A 16,308-nucleotide genomic window follows, 5' to 3' on the forward strand; every position below is an offset into this window, starting at 1 on the left:
TAAATACAAATTTGTAATTTTTTCCGCATATAAAAAAAAATTTGTATTTTCATTAAATATAGATTTGAAAATTTTTCTGCATATAAAAAAGATCTGCATTTTCATTAAATAAAGATCTGCAATTTTTTCTGCATATAAAAAACTAATTTTTTTTTTCATTAAATATAGATTTGAATTTTGCAAGCGTAAAAAACTAATCTGTACTTTCATTAAATACAGATCTGAACTTTTTTATGATAAAAAAAAAATGGTTTTCTTCTTAAATAAAAACTACAGATTTTGAATTTTCAAAGAATGAATTAATATTGATTTTAGGGATTTTAATATGTCATTGTAATATCATGCATCTTTGAAAGGGTATATAAATAGTCATTTAGAGTCTAGAAGACCAGATTCTGTTTGGGCAGCATGGCCACCTTCCCATTTCGTAACCTATCCCCCGAACTTAGGTTTTTGGATAATAGACTAGTGTTTTATCTTTTGTTTTGGTAGACTGTAAATAGGATCAAAACTTTGTAATTTTTACATAGATTGTATTTAGGACCAAAGTCTTGTAACGATTATTTGACCAAAATTGTATTTATATAATTAATGAAGTCTGATGTATTTGATGTAAATTTGATGTTTTTTTTCTTATTTTTTTGTAATAAAAAAATGAGTGGCGACTCCACACAATTACCCAAAAAAGAGGTGCCCTAAGCACCCAAATCTCTTTTTTTAAGAGCCCCAAAGTTTCTGGTCTCTCACAGTCTTTTTTATTTTATTTTTTAAAATATGGTTACCTGCCATGTGTACAACACTATGTGCACCTAATTTTTTTTTTTAAATAGTTTTGTTTCTCCTAGGTTGGTTTTCTATATATATCTATATATAAAAAGCGAGAATGTGTAAAAGTTATAGTATCTTTTGGTTTGTTTAATATGTACTGTTCATCAACTTTTTTATTTTATTTTTCTAATTACAACACCATGTGCACCTAAATTTTTTTTAATAGTTTTACACAGTTTAGGATAAAAACAAAAATAAAAACACTTTTCATCCTTAATGTTTGGGGTAGTTTACAATTCCTCAAACATTAAAATCAAGCAATTTTTCCATAATATTTTGGAAAAGAGCAAATATGTCATATTGTTATTCTCTCAGTTAAGCTAGAGATACATGCATAGAAATAAAAGGAATGATTGGATAACAATAAAATTGTGGATAGTCTGAACTTTATCGAAATTTATTTGAAGGGGTTTATCCACAAAATAATGGGTCAAGATAATTGTTCTTAAAAAGCTTGAATTATCCAAAAAAGAGATAAAAAATCATAGACGAGGATGACGCTTCTAGGTACAAGGACCGGCCAAAAAACCCTAGAAAGAGAGTTTGATTGGCACCCGAACATGAAAGTGCGTTCGGTATCCAAGGGCCAATTTGGAACTTTGAAAGTGCCAAATTGCGCTGGGATGGGCTTTGGCTCAACAGCCTTCGAGTGATAATAATGCACACCATTTTCAACATTTTCACAAAAGGATGCGTCCAGATTCAAACCCTAATCGTCTGTACCTATTTTTTAGAGTCTTCTGGCATCTATAAATAGAGTCTAAACCTCATAATTCAGCATTTTTTTTTTTACACTCTGAGGGGCATACGTTTTAGGCTCTCAAATCATCCATATTTTCTGATCCTTTCTCTGAGTGTTGCTGCCTAAATTAGGGTTTTTAAGTTTCAAAGAGAATTGAACAAATTTCTTTGAACCCTAAAACATCCTTTCAAGAACAAAGTGTGCTCATGCAAGAGGTTGTTCTCTAACCCTTTTGTTCTTATATCTCTCTAATTGTGATGATGTATGCTTTCTTGTTTTTTAAACACTCATATTCTGACTTGTTAACGTAGATTGTGATAATATGATCATGTTTTTATTGTTTCTATAATATGTTTCTTAGTTCTAAAGATGTGCATGCAATGAACTCTTTTTTTTCATCAAAACAAAACAGATCTACACCTTTCTTGGATGTAGATCTGAATTTTTCTTCAAAAAAAAAAAAAAAGGATCTACATCTTCCTTAGATTGTAGATTTGAATTTCTTTTCCCTTAAAACAAAAATGGATTTTGTATCTTTTTAGATACAGATCTGACTTTTTTAATGCATGCAGATTTTTGAAATAAAGAAGGAGATCGTATTGCTGTTTGTTTTGTTTGACTCATGAAGCATGAAATTATTTTGTGAATGAGATCCTCTTCACATAATTTTTAAATATATATATATATATATAAAAAAATCTGAATTTTTTTTAAAAAAACCAATCAAAATAATTTGTTTTTATTAAGAAAAAACAAATCTGAATTTTCTCTTCAAAAATCTTTACCACAAACAAAAATAGATCTGATTTTTTATGCCAAAATCAATTTCTTTTAAATATAAAAATAGATCTGAATTTTTTAAATGAAAAGAGGATGCATTCATAGATGGTTTTATGTAATTAGTTTATTTCACATGTTCAACATGTCATGCATAAAATAGTACATTGGTCACAAAAGTCTAAAAGACCAAATTTTGTCTGGGCGGAATGGGTGTCTAACACCTTCCCATTGCGTAACCTAGCCTCCAGATTTAGATTTTTTGGTTAAGTAGACTTAGCTTTATCCTTATTTTGGGTAGTTTGTAACTAGGACCAAAAAGCCATGTATATTTGGTAGATTGTAATTAGGACCCAAAGCCATGTAAAGTTCAAATTTTCAAACTTGTATTTTATTTTATTCAATCAATGAATGGAACATTTAGTCATGTAAATTAGTATTTCGTTTTTCTTATTTTTTGTACATAAAAAAATAAGTGGTAACTCCATAGCACTTACCCAAAAAGAGAGGTACCCTAAAAGGTACCTAAATCTCTTTTTTGAGGGACACGTCTCTCACAGCTACATCCACTACATTTTTACAACATTTTCATATCAAATCTTATGAAATTACTTTTTTTTTTCCACTAATAACAACTTGTAACAACCTATTATGTATGATTTGTAAAGAAAATGTTGTGAATATAGCATTTTTCTTGTGAAAATGTTAAGACATTTTTTTCCTCAAAATATTTGCACAACTGTTGAGATGTCAATTATTTACAAGTCAAAGTAAAATATAACAAAGTTATAAAGGTATTATGAAAATGTTGTGTCATTCTTCATGTTTCTAGAAATTTTTTTTATTTGTCAATTTTTATTGAGCCAAAATTCATAGCTTCACGTACAGTTTTCTTGGGTTAAATTTTTGTATTTTTTTCTTTATGCACCATTTTAAGTAAAAACACATAGTTTTACACACATACACACACAAAAAACAAAAACTAAAACTAAGGATTAAAACACTTTTCATATTTTATGTTTGGGGTAGTTCAAAATTCCTTCTTAAACTTTAAAAAATCAAGCAATTTCCCCCTTATTATTTTGGAAAAGAGCAAATATGTCATATTTTTCTCTAAATTAAACCCAAATGAAAGCTTATGTTTCTTAAAATATTTCATTGTGTAATGTCTAAAATACTCTCACTAAATTTTAACATCTCAAAATTTTTATTCATGTATTTTAAGTTCTAGATGGTAGTAATGCTTAGAAAGTTGGAATGGTTGTATAAGCTGTTTTATTTGTTACCTAGAGAACATTGATTTTTTAGTTTTAAATCTTCAAAACTTATAATTTATTAAATGGAAAATTCGATAACACATTTTGTTATCTTTTTTTTCTTGCCTAAAATGGGTGTTCATTAAAAACTAATTAAGCTAAAGATTGCATCTAGACTCATGTAGAATGATAAAGAAGAAAGTATGAATGACAAAATTTTCATTGTGTATGGTTGAAGGTATTTGATGAAGTTCTTCAATTGTAGTATATGACATCCTTCATTGTGAAAATTTAAATATTGTAACAATGCCTTAGCAAAAATCAGTTGCTTATAGTTGAAAGATGATGATATTCATTATCATTTTTATAAGTTTTTAGTTAGTGGATATTGCCTTTAGCAAATAAGTACTAAGAAACTATAATAGTAAAATAAATTTTCATATATTAAATAGCTACCATAACTTTGTGTGTGATCAATTTTTTTATACGAATGAGATTTACATTGTATGACATACATTTTTTATATATAGTTTCATACTTCTTCAAATTGAAATTTTATCTTAATTTTCTCACTCAAGAAGTGCCAAAACTATGTGTGTAAAACACATTCATAACAAAGAAGTGTTATATCCACAACAACCTGTAACAATCTATTACTTGTGATTTGTTGTGAAAATATTGTGGACATAACATTTCTTTTGTGAAAATGTTAAGATATCTTATTGTCGTTCCAATATTTTCAAAACTGTTGAGGTGTCAATTTTTTACAAGTCAAAATAAAATATAATTATAAAGGTATTATGAAAATGTTGTGCCATTTTATTGTGTTTTTAGAAATTTTTTGTTGATCTAGTCAACTTTATTGAGCCAAAACTCATTGTTTCACGTACAGTTTTTTTGGGTTGACTTTTTGTATTTTTTTTTCTTTATGTACCATTTTACAAAAACAAAAACAAAAACCAAAACCAAAAAAAAAAAATCAAAAATCAAAAATCAAAAACAAAAACTTAGGATAAAAACATTTTTCATCCTTTATGTTTGGAGTAGTTTACAATTCCTCCTTAAACTTTAAAATTAAACAATTTTTCCTTAATATTTTGGAAAATAGCAAATATGTCATATTATTATTCTCTCAATTAAACTTTAACGAAAGCTTATGATTCTTAAAATATTTTATTGTGTAATGTCAAAAATACTCTCACTAAATTTTAATGTCCCAAAAATTTTCTTTATGTATTTTGAGTTTTAGGTGGTAATAATTCTTGAAAAGTTAGAATGATAATATAAGATATTTTATTTCTTTTCTAAAGAACTAAGTTTAAATTTTTGAAACTTATAATTTACCTAATGGAAAATTTTGATAATTCATGTCTTTTGTTATCTGTTTTTTATTTTATTTTATTTTTAGCAAAACTCAATTATTTATTATTGGAAGACGATGATATTCGTTATCATTCTTAGAAATTTTTAGTAAGTGAATATTTTGCCTCTAGCAAATAGGTACTAAACAACTATTATAGTAAAATAAATATTTATATTTTAAATAGCTACCCTAACTTTGTGTGTGATCAAAATTATTATAAGAATGTGATTAACTTTTTATGACATAATTGTCAAAATTCTTAAAATTAATGTCTCTTTTGATTAATGTAAATGTTTACATGCTTTAAAAACCAAATGATTTATTTCTTTATTTTATGATATAAATAAAATTTAGAATTGATTTTAATCCCTACTTTCTTTTTTTTTCCCATAAATCATTTTATGGTGGTCCCTTTTTTTATTATTTAAATTTCCTTTACTTCGTTTTGGAGAGAGAGATGGGGGGGATGCACATGTACCATCCAAAGTTAGATTTTACATCGATATCAACTTGATGTATTGTCTATTAAGCATAGATTGTATTGTCTCACATCGCAACAGTCCCATCCTTATTTGTACTGTCTATTAAGCATAGATTGTCTGGTCTCTGTCTGAGTGGCCATTTTAGGGTCTCAACTCTTGAATGCAAGTCAGGCGCTATCTATCCAGCGAGAGGAATCACAAAACTTTCTTCACAATCAAATACGTTTGGTTTGGAAGCGGCACAAGGGAGAAAGATTTGAAGAATAAAAATTTTAAGATCCATTTAGACAGTTCATTTATTTTCTGCCACAACGTGCTAATATTAAACAATGGGGTACAACTTTCTAATTAATTAATAGGTCATGTTAACGAATGTCCTTAGAGTATTGATTAACAATCTATTTTAAGAAAGTTTTAACACTACTTTTATGGAAAATGAAAAAAGTTGTCAAAATATTAATTGCTTTATTTCCTTTTCTCATAAAAACTTTTTTTAAATGAATTATTAACCAATATCTTAAGGCATTCGTTAGTATTTCCCTTAATTATATTATGATGACAGCCCAAAGCTGATCTTGTCAAGAAACTAGCAAATCCATAAAACTCTTCAGCAAAACCCGATGAACTCCAAACAAACCAAACACCAAGGTACACAACTTTGTAAATAAACACCAATTGTGTATTTTGAACAATTGAGAGTTCGTTTGATATATGTGTTTAAATGCATGTTTTTAGTTTTTAAATAACATTACACGTATTTTCATAAACTTTTTTACCCATACGTATTTTCAAAAAATATAAACAACGTTATTAGAATAACGTTACCAAACAGCCCTTGAATATGTAAAAAAGTTAATTGCTAAAAAAAAAAATTCTATATTCTTTTTAATTATTATATCCTTATCTCATTAAACAGATCAAATCCTGGATCCCTTTTTTTTTTTTTTTTTTTTTCTGGTAAAATTTTAAAAATGTAAAACAAATTTCCATATGCGATTTTGAGCAAATTATAACTTTTTTAATAATAATATAACTTAGGTTGATATCAATTGTTGACCTACATTAGGTTAGGTTTGTATCAATAAACAGCCTAACTTCTAGAATAACAAATAAATAGTTTGTAATTGAAATTATTTATATCAATAATATTATCATAGATACGTAGATACACTCACTTTTTATGAATTTGGATCTTCAACCTTTCTTACTAAAATAAACTAGCCACTAATAATTATGAAGGAAGAAGTAGAGGGCGGCTAACTAAATAAACTAGCCACTAATTAAATAAACTAGCCACTATTTGGGAAGAAGGTATCTGAAGAAAATTCAGCTCAAATCCTTGGCCACAATGGCACAACATATTTCAATTAGGTTTTCTCAGCTTGAGCACTAGCAGGCCAACCCAACTTCCAAACTGTTCTGTTCATCAATAAGATCACTGGACTTGGCAGAAGGTATTCTGTGGCGCTTCAAAATTTTAGAGGCAATCTTCGCCAAATGATAGTTCAGTACAATGACCCTTCCATCATTCAAATCAAACCTCACGCTCTCATTACTACAGTTCTCCACAATCTGGCATAAATGCTTCAGATTTTCAATTTCTACACCATTAACTTTCTTGACCTGCGCATGATACAATTAAAAATTTTCAGCAACAACTTGGCAATGTACTTGGTAAAGCTTCCGAGTTGACTAAATTTCTAAGGAATTACAAAAAACCTCCGTTATCAAGGAAACTCCCTGAAATTTGAAGTGTGACACATAAAGCCTCCAAATTGTGGATAGATCAAAGGGAAAATGTAATGTTTTTCGTCAATAGTGATAGAAAAGTGCATGTAGGGCACACGTGCCCATTTAAAAGCCCTGAATGCAAGAGCAGATTGAGTGTGAAATCACCTGGCCTCTTTCCTATAGATTTAAGGATATTTTTTTGACATTATCTTACATTTCTCAATACATGATAACTCTTGAGGTGGCAAATTATTTTTCAACTAATTTCATAAGTCATCATGGAAGGAACTAGTTGTAATCTTGCGAAATGAAAGATAATGGCCAAAAGATGGCCTTAAATCTGTGAGAAAGAGGTGGAAAATTATCCCGTCCTTGCATTCAGGGAGTTTAGATAGGCACACGCGAGTCGCAATTCTACATGAATTTTTCCATTACCATTGAAAGGATATATGGCATTTGCGTATTAATCTGCACCACAAGGGGGTTATGTGCTATGCTTCAAACTTTAAGGTTGTTTCATAAATTATGGACAGACCACAAGGGGGTCGTTTGCATTTTCCAGGTTTTTATGTAACCAGGGAGTGGGAGTACACACAGGACATGACCACCCCAAAAGGCATCACTAAATCTCCCACTCCAAAAGTCCACTCTGACTAATATTAGCATCTACCAACAAAAGTTCTTCTACAGATAAAAACACTCATGGTATAAAAATCTTAGTAGGTTGATTTTGTAGTTTGGACCAAGGAGATTTACAGGAAAATCAGTACCCATGGTATGATTATTTCAGTGTAGACTTAGGAATTTGACGTAGAAAATTTACAGACATATCAAGTGCCTGGCCTATGCTTCCTTCTTCCTATTCTGATTGTCTGTGCCTATTTACAGCTAGTTAAAAGAGACCCATTAAAGTTATGAGAAACAAACAACATAAATATAAGCACCTGTAACTCTGCCAGACGTTCGTAACCCGCATTGATATCATCCATCACCACCTGAACATAATCAATATAACAAAAATGTAGTGTCCAATTGAAGAATGAATTTAATGATGTGATGGAGGTCCAGCTTCAGAAGCCTTTTAACATAAATGAGACAATTTTTTGTTTAGTATAAAAGTTTCATATGGCAACATACGGGGGTGCAGTCCTAGTGCACAGGATATCCAAACAAGAGCAAAGCTCACGAACTGTCCCAATGACCCTGTAAACCCCCCTTCCCCAAAAATGAGTCAAATACCAGCTTATTCAATCAAAAAACCAAAATACATGTAACCTGGTAAATCCCAACAAAGAACTGAAGAAGCCTACAGACCTGAGAAAGGACAACAAGTTGTTCACCAGCCATCTTAGGCAATTCCCTAAGTGCACGTTCACATAATTGACGTGGTGAAGTATTATACTAGTCTTCACCATATTCATTGTAAAGTTATAATTTACAACTATTTTGTGTTGGCTTTAATTCCGTGCCAAATTTTATTTTGTCCAATCTTTTGTACCCTGTATTTTATGTGGGATTTATTTGTAAGGATTGTGTGTGAGAGAGAGAGTGTGTGAAGACTCAAGGTAACATTGAAGATTTCCCGCGAAATGAAGCATCTGCTCAGTACATGATTGGAATGCGAAGAGTTATGACAAATGGTGACAGCTGGTTTTCGCGAGTGTCTCACAGGTAAGGCCTTCCCGCGATGTTCTGGAGGCCTTCCCAAGTGGGCATTCACGAGATACCTGCGAAACAGTCTGTTTTGCTATTTTGTTATATCTGCTCCACTATATCCTTATACACACTATATATACCATCATTACCCACATATTGAGAAGAGTGCGTTTAGAGAGAAAGCCCTAGCCACAAACCTTTGAGAGTTAGAGATTGTCGTGCCCACAATCCTTTATACCATCCATTGTGGTTTTCCTCAACTCCTACCTCTCCATATCTAAATCCTTGAGAGGTTAATAACCCAAACACTTATCACACCCATACTGAGTGTCAAGTGAGGTTTTGGTGCTGCTAGGAAGCATTAGAAGAAGCCAAGCTTTGGCAGATGCAATCGGGCACATTACGGGATCCGGAAAGCTAGACAAAACACAGTTTCAAGAAGCCTTGTTGGAGTAGGACTTTGGAGGGCTTCGGTGTACTGGATAGTTAGGCTTGGAGGGTCTTTCGCTATTCGTGTATCCCAACTTATTGTCTAGTGGATCGATTTACTGCTTGGAGGGCGGCAGAGAAGTTTTTCGCCGAGTTCTTCGGTTTCCTCTTCAATAACACATCGGCGTGTTATCCTGCGTTTGCATTTCTCTTCCCTACTCTTTTAGCTTTCATTTTACTGCTGTGTTATGATGAATATGGCTTAGAGTAGCTTTATTGCTTGTCCACTCATATTTACTTTATTTCGCACTTAGTTTAAGTTAGTGTAAAATCAATCAAACCGTAATTTATTAATTTGGGATCTAAACAGCTCTTGTGTTTTTAACACAGATCCGAGCTCTCATTCATGAAGGTATGGTTGAGTGAGAGGAACAAAGACCAGTCCAGCAAATATATATTAACTTGGGAGTTTATCAAATTGATGAACTAGTACTAATGGCTGCAGCTGCAAAATCCAACAATTATATTTCAGTTAATTGACATACCATTGAATTAATCCAGATGAAATGTTGAAGTATTCATTGAGGGCACAAACATATACAATCAAAGATGTGTAATTCTAAAACTATCCTCCTGAACCAGATAGCACATATCCTCCAAGTAAGCTAGGTAACGTGAAAATTTATATGCCATACCCACCCTAAAAGCCTATCAAAAGTTTCTCAAACTAATTAGCAAACAAATTATGAAGGGAGAAATAAACCTTCCACCTGTGCCTACAAAATTGTTACCTCCCAAATTGGGCAAAAACAAACAAAAAGGGACTTACTTTTGCAATTACCATTACCTTCATGGTTTCCTTTTTATCACCGCATACTATTTTTGTCATATATGGACATAAAGGTCAATTAACAAAATAAACATATACTCTTTTCTTCTGGATTTCTACCTTCTTCCATAGAACCAAAATTACAGATTAGACGTAATTTCCTTTCCCATTCCGTTCCCTTCTCTTCCCCTTCCTTTACCCTTTTTCATTTCTCTTCCCCTCCCCCTTTGGCTACCACAGCTAGTGTTAGTCTTATTCTAACAATAGGGGGTTGGCTACATAAATCATACTTCACAGAAATTACAATTCATGACTGTTTTGTTCTCAACCAAAACTCTTGCCTTTTCTCCTCTGTCTCTGTCTCTCTGTCTCTTTTTCTTCTTCTTTGAGTAGTATCTTTACGAGTGACAGTTTCTTTTTTTAAGACAACAAAATTTCCATTTTTCATCTAATTTATATCAGTTCAAGCAACTTTGGATATTTTATTGAGTCTAGGACGAAATTATTGATCTTAAAAATGAAGCAGAATGACTTACAGGTCGAAGGGTGATACTAAATTCACACTCTTTACCATCCCTCAGAACTTTAACTACTGCTGTTTCATTGGGTTTCTTCATTGACACTAGATAATCAAATGTTATCCGCTCTCTGTTTTGGAAAGGAACTGTGTGGTGTGTAAATCACAGTACAAATTATGAATGTAAGGGGAGAACAGCATATGTCCAAAAATGCACCTTGAAATATGAAGATAAATCAAAAAAGAAAAAAAGAGAGAAAAGGAGAAGGGAAAAAAGTAATAGGAAAAAAGAGAAAAAAAATAGTTTATACAAACATATTTTCTAGCAGGAATGAACATCAATCTTCTTCTCATCATTTGGTTCAGAGGCATACCAATAAACCAATGTATATGCAGTTTCTTGCGCAAAGAATACCAGTATGGGGAAATAATATCTTAGTATTACATTTTAAGGGTTGCTCTCAATTGATTTTACTCAGAACTGAATTAAAATTTTGTAGCTTTTGTAAGAGTAGAGACAAAGTCTACGTTAAATCAAAATAACCACACTTGCTAATGTAGTAGCATGCAATGCAAACCAGCATGCCACAAAAATTTTACATTGGATTATCATAAATAAAGAATAGAAAGCGAGTACCAGTTCCATCATTTGCTATAGGCACACCATCAAACGCGAGGATAATATCATCCTTCTTCAAGATTTTGTATGCATCTGCAAGAGGATTAATTTTGCTCACATGTACCCCAGTCATTTCAGGGAGCATTTTGAAGTGGTTTCGAAGTTGGACATTTTCAGTAGGCTGGCATACTAAACCCAGAGAGCAGAACCTAACATATTTTCCACTTTCTTCAACACCATCTAGAAAATGTTTTATTACTGGAACAGGAATAATATAACTGCACAATCCAACATGAAGGAAAACATTTTCATAGATAATTTGTCTTACACAGCTGGAGATATGGAAAAAATTACTTTAACTTTATGATGAAATGAATTATGCTAGATAATTTGTTATTATTATTTAAAAGTAAAATGTTTGAAGATATTAAGCTTGATAATTTAAAGTCTATATTCTGTTTGCCTGTGGATTTGATCTCATTTAAGTTGATATAATATCAAAAGCCAAATAACAACTATGTTTCCCTAGGATAATGCAATCTCACGTATACATTGTATCCATTATTGAAACCAATACACACTGATATTGTCAACTAATTACCAAATGTTGGTGGACCATGATCCTTCCAAACTCTGCAGATGCAGGACAGCCTGCAAGGAACAGCCAAGCGCTGTGGCTTTCATAGCCTAGGAATCACACATATGATGAAGAATGAACAACTCTAATGTAGAACAATTGACCAGTGGAAGCCTTGTGCTTGATTTGGAGAATATTCATGCAAGACCACACAAAATAACATGCAAGACTCTTTTTTTATAATCTCTATTTCAAATATACAAAGTTGATACGTCATAGGGATACATTGAACCTAGATTTTCCATGTCCTTAAACAGACTGAATTTAATTTGATGCCGCATGGCATAAGAAGATTAATGGAGACACGTCATAAGAAGTAAATGCTATCAGGAAATAAGTAGCAGATTTTAAAGAACATAATATCCAAAGTATAGAAGTGGAAGTGATAAATGAAGATGAGTTATCATCAACCAAAGTGAAAATCAACTCACCCAATATTCTCAGCACCTGAAAGGTTTTGAAAAGCTACGCCGGCGACTTTATTGGCCATGATTGCTGGGCCACCACTATTCCCCGGATTGATGGCTGCATCAATCTGAATTGCCATAAGTTGGGTTGCACCATGTACATATTGTGTGGGTTCAACCGTGGAAACAACACCTTTAGTAACAGAAATGTTGTCCCCGCCTGCAATTAATTTACATTATGTTGTTAATGTTGTTGATTAGTCATATTGACACACAGATAGATAGATGCAAGAAATATATAAACAAAAAAAACAAAAAAAAGAAGTAAAACCTTGTGGATTTCCAACAACAGCAACAGCTTGTTGTAGAAAAGGGATGTCTCCAAGCTCCAAGAAGTTCATTCCCTCCCAAAAATCCTGGCTTTCAACAGGGAGAAGAGCCAAATCACATTCATGACCAACAGCTTGAACCTCTGCTCTATACTTGGTAGGAGAACCATGCTTCCTCACAAGTACAAACGTATGATCAGCCACTACATGAGCATTTGTAATTATCTTTCTTCCAGGGATTACAAACCCTGCATTCACATCACACATATATATACTCTCATTGCACTGCACAAAAACTCACTCAAAACATGTGCTTTAACTTAAATTTAAGTTGACTACATGTGGTATAGCTTAAATTTAAGTTGACTACATGTGGTTTAAAATTTGATGGCTTGACTAAAATTTAAGCAGCTTACATGTGATTTGAAATCCCACAATGCAAGTGTTTTTTGATCTTGTATTTATATTTTTTTTGTATTTTTGGAAGAGACATAAATGCGGAGCAAAATTATACATTTTGTTTTAGCTAAGCTAACTTCAATTGGGTAAAAGTATCAAATTTCAAACTCGGGTAAAGTTGTAAGTTGCCCTTTAAAAAAGAGTGAGTATATGGAAAAAAGGGAAAAATACCAGAACCCATGGATTCACGCTGGGACTTGTTTTGCCAAGGGAGGATGTAATTGGGACTGCTACTCACTGTGAAAATCTTCACCACCGAATCCAATGCCAACTCTATTGCATCTCTATCTTTATCCTCCTCATCCGTCGTAGTCGTTTTCTTTTGCTGCTGTTGATGCCTCACAACGCCGCCGCCGCCGCGTTGTCTTTGTCTATTGTTCTTGCTGTTTCTGAGCACGTGAGCTGCCAATGTAGTAGTATAACAGTCGCCATTCCGCAAATGGGTCTCATTGTTTTTGTTGATTTGTGTTGTTGATGAAGATAAAGATGAAGATGAAGATGAAGATGAAGAAACATGAGCATTAGCTTTGCTAATAAAAATACTATCAGTGCTAGTGTTATTGAAGCGCTTCAAACTTGAATCTTTCAGGCTGAAAGATGTTTAGCCTATTTACTTCAATGTAAGACCAATTACACAATTTTTAAATCCAAGCCCGTGGAAAGGGTGGCCACACGCCCATGGTTGACATTTTTTTAGATTTGGTATTTTGATAAGGAAGTCAAGGTGGAAAAATGAAACTCAGAGAAGGGCCCCAAACTCAGAGAAGTGCTACTAAGGTTACATTTGGTATATATTTTTAAAAATTGAAAATTGTTGAATGTAAATATTTGTGAAAATACATGTGAATAAAAAAATATAAAAATATGTGTAATGTTATTTAAAAATTGAAAATAATTGTTTGAAAACACAAACTAAATGACTCTAAATAGCTCCTTTTGAATTTTGTTATTTTAACAAATCCAATAGGAGACTTGCTTTTCATGCAGTGAAGAGCTGAAAGGCATGTAAGTGGCTTTTTCAAACTGTGGTCCATTCAAGCATCCAAGGGGTCGTTATTGCCATTTAATAGACTTCAAATTTCTGATAAAATTTCTTAGAATCCGTTTTCTTGAGACAAGCCCAAAAGACTTTGTATATACATATGGTTATTGCCAATTAGTAGCTTACGCAATCAGTTGGTTTTGAATTTGTAATGTCACCCTCCAACTTACTTCTGAATGTCATGTTGCCATTTGAACCAGAACTAATTGACTACTCTTTTCTTGAGAGCCACATTTGAATGCAAGAGCCACATTCAAACATGTAAGGAAAAGTTTTGAAACACCACCTCATAGTTTTGGGTAGATAGTCACAACTACCCTAAAATCTATTATCATATAAGCTCGAGAACCCCAATTGAACGCAAGAAGCACATTCAAACATGTAAGGAAAAGAATTTCGAAACATTAATTTCAATAGAAATCTTAAGCATATCATAAATAAATAAAAAACTAGAGTGTCATAGAATTTCTTAACAAAATCAATGCACTTGCTCAAAAAAAAGGGAAAAAAAGAAAGAAAGATAAAGTGTGCTTGTACTTGGTCATTTTTTGGGTTTTGGTGGTATTTTGGTCATTTTTTGGGTTTTGGAGTATTTTCAAGGGTACTTTGGTCATTTTTGGGTTTTATGGGTATTTTGGTCATTTGTTGGGTTTAGGAGGTGTATTGGTCATTTCTTAGGTTTCGGGGGTATTTTGGTAATTTTTGGGTTTTGAAGATATTTTGGTCATTTTTTGGATTTTGGGGGTATTTTGGAGTATTTTGGTCATTTTTGAAGATTTTAGAGTACTTTGGTTATTTTCACTTTAGTGGCATTTTGATAATTTTGATAATTGAGTAATTGGGTGGGTTGGAGTTTACCTATAATAATTGAGTTGAATTGGATTTGGGTTAGAAACAATTAGTTAAATAGGTTTTAATAGGTAAATGAGTTTTATATACCCAATCCAATTATGCTCATCCCAAACACATCCATTTGACACCCCTAATATCAAGTTATAAAAAGGTCAATATGTCGTGTCCCTCCACACAACAAAAAAAAAAGGAGAAAAAGAAAAAGAGAAACGTAAATCGTGTTATGTTTAAGTAATCATGTTTGAAAAGCTCCCTTTTTCCCCAGTTTTGGCAAACAAAATTGTTTCACCTTGTTGTGTTGAGCTTTCGCTAGAGATCTTGTTTCTCCTTGGGTTGAGATTTCGCTCGATGAAGAGTTGGAATGGTAGGATTTAGCCATCTTATTCAACCAATTACCACATGAGATACCCATCAGTTTAGTGCCAAATTGGCACCTTTGTGAAGCTGAAAACATGTATCCGTGTAATCTGGGTTCTTTATAAACCTAGAGATCTTGGTTGGTTATAAATCTAAGTTCATGTTAACAGGTATTCTTAGAGCAATTATTAATAAATTCTTTTAGAAAAAATTTGACATTTCTTTTATGAGAAATATAAAAAGCCATAAAAAAATTTACTAAATGTTTTTTTTTTCTCATAAAAAGTTTCTAAAAATACATCTTAAACCAATGCCCATAACTTAAGGCATCCATTAACTTTCTTCTGTAATTTTTGAATTATCATAAGGAAAAAAAAATCTATTGCAATATTTTTATTATAGGTATTGAGTCTATTATTATTTTTGGGTCCTATAGGATCATAAGTAGATCATTACTAATTACTAACGGATATTATAAAAACAGTTGTATCTATGGATTCAGTGAAAACAGTTGCCACTATTAAACACTCCCTTCAATTAATTTTTTTTAGATGGGAACTTCAATTGATTTATTTTCTCGTAAAACCATAGCCTGTCAACTATTCTTATTTATAATGGTTAGAAATCCTACATTACTACAGTTGTACTCGAACCGGTTCCCCCACCCCCCTTTTTGTAAGGCTTGAAGAGGTACCATCCCCGCCGAACAGGCGAATGGTCGGAGCCTGTCAACTTAATCAGCCATAAGGCCTGTAATCTTGGAATTTCAATTCTCAGGTTTCGATGTTCATGTGGTGGCATATAAATGGACTAGAAAAGTTTATAATGAATTTGGGCATCTCATAACAACATGAGAAGCAAGCTTGAAGTATGACTGAATGACTCAATCGCAAGCAAGTCATGGCATTCTTTTAGCATGTACAAAATCATCCAAAAATGCAATTACAGTTTCTTTCACATAAATATCTCCAAAATACCCAAAATTTCACTATTCAC

General features: G+C 32.2%; 1 pseudogene; it reads right to left on the minus strand.

Moving 5' to 3' along the window:
- Nucleotides 1-6,810: 6,810 nt before the first annotated feature.
- Nucleotides 6,811-16,113, minus strand: LOC142606302 (protease Do-like 10, mitochondrial; annotated as a pseudogene).
- Nucleotides 16,114-16,308: the final 195 nt, after the last annotated feature.

This window comes from Castanea sativa, chromosome 8, assembly GCF_040712315.1.
Source record: "Castanea sativa cultivar Marrone di Chiusa Pesio chromosome 8, ASM4071231v1".
Taxonomy (NCBI): domain Eukaryota; kingdom Viridiplantae; phylum Streptophyta; class Magnoliopsida; order Fagales; family Fagaceae; genus Castanea; species Castanea sativa.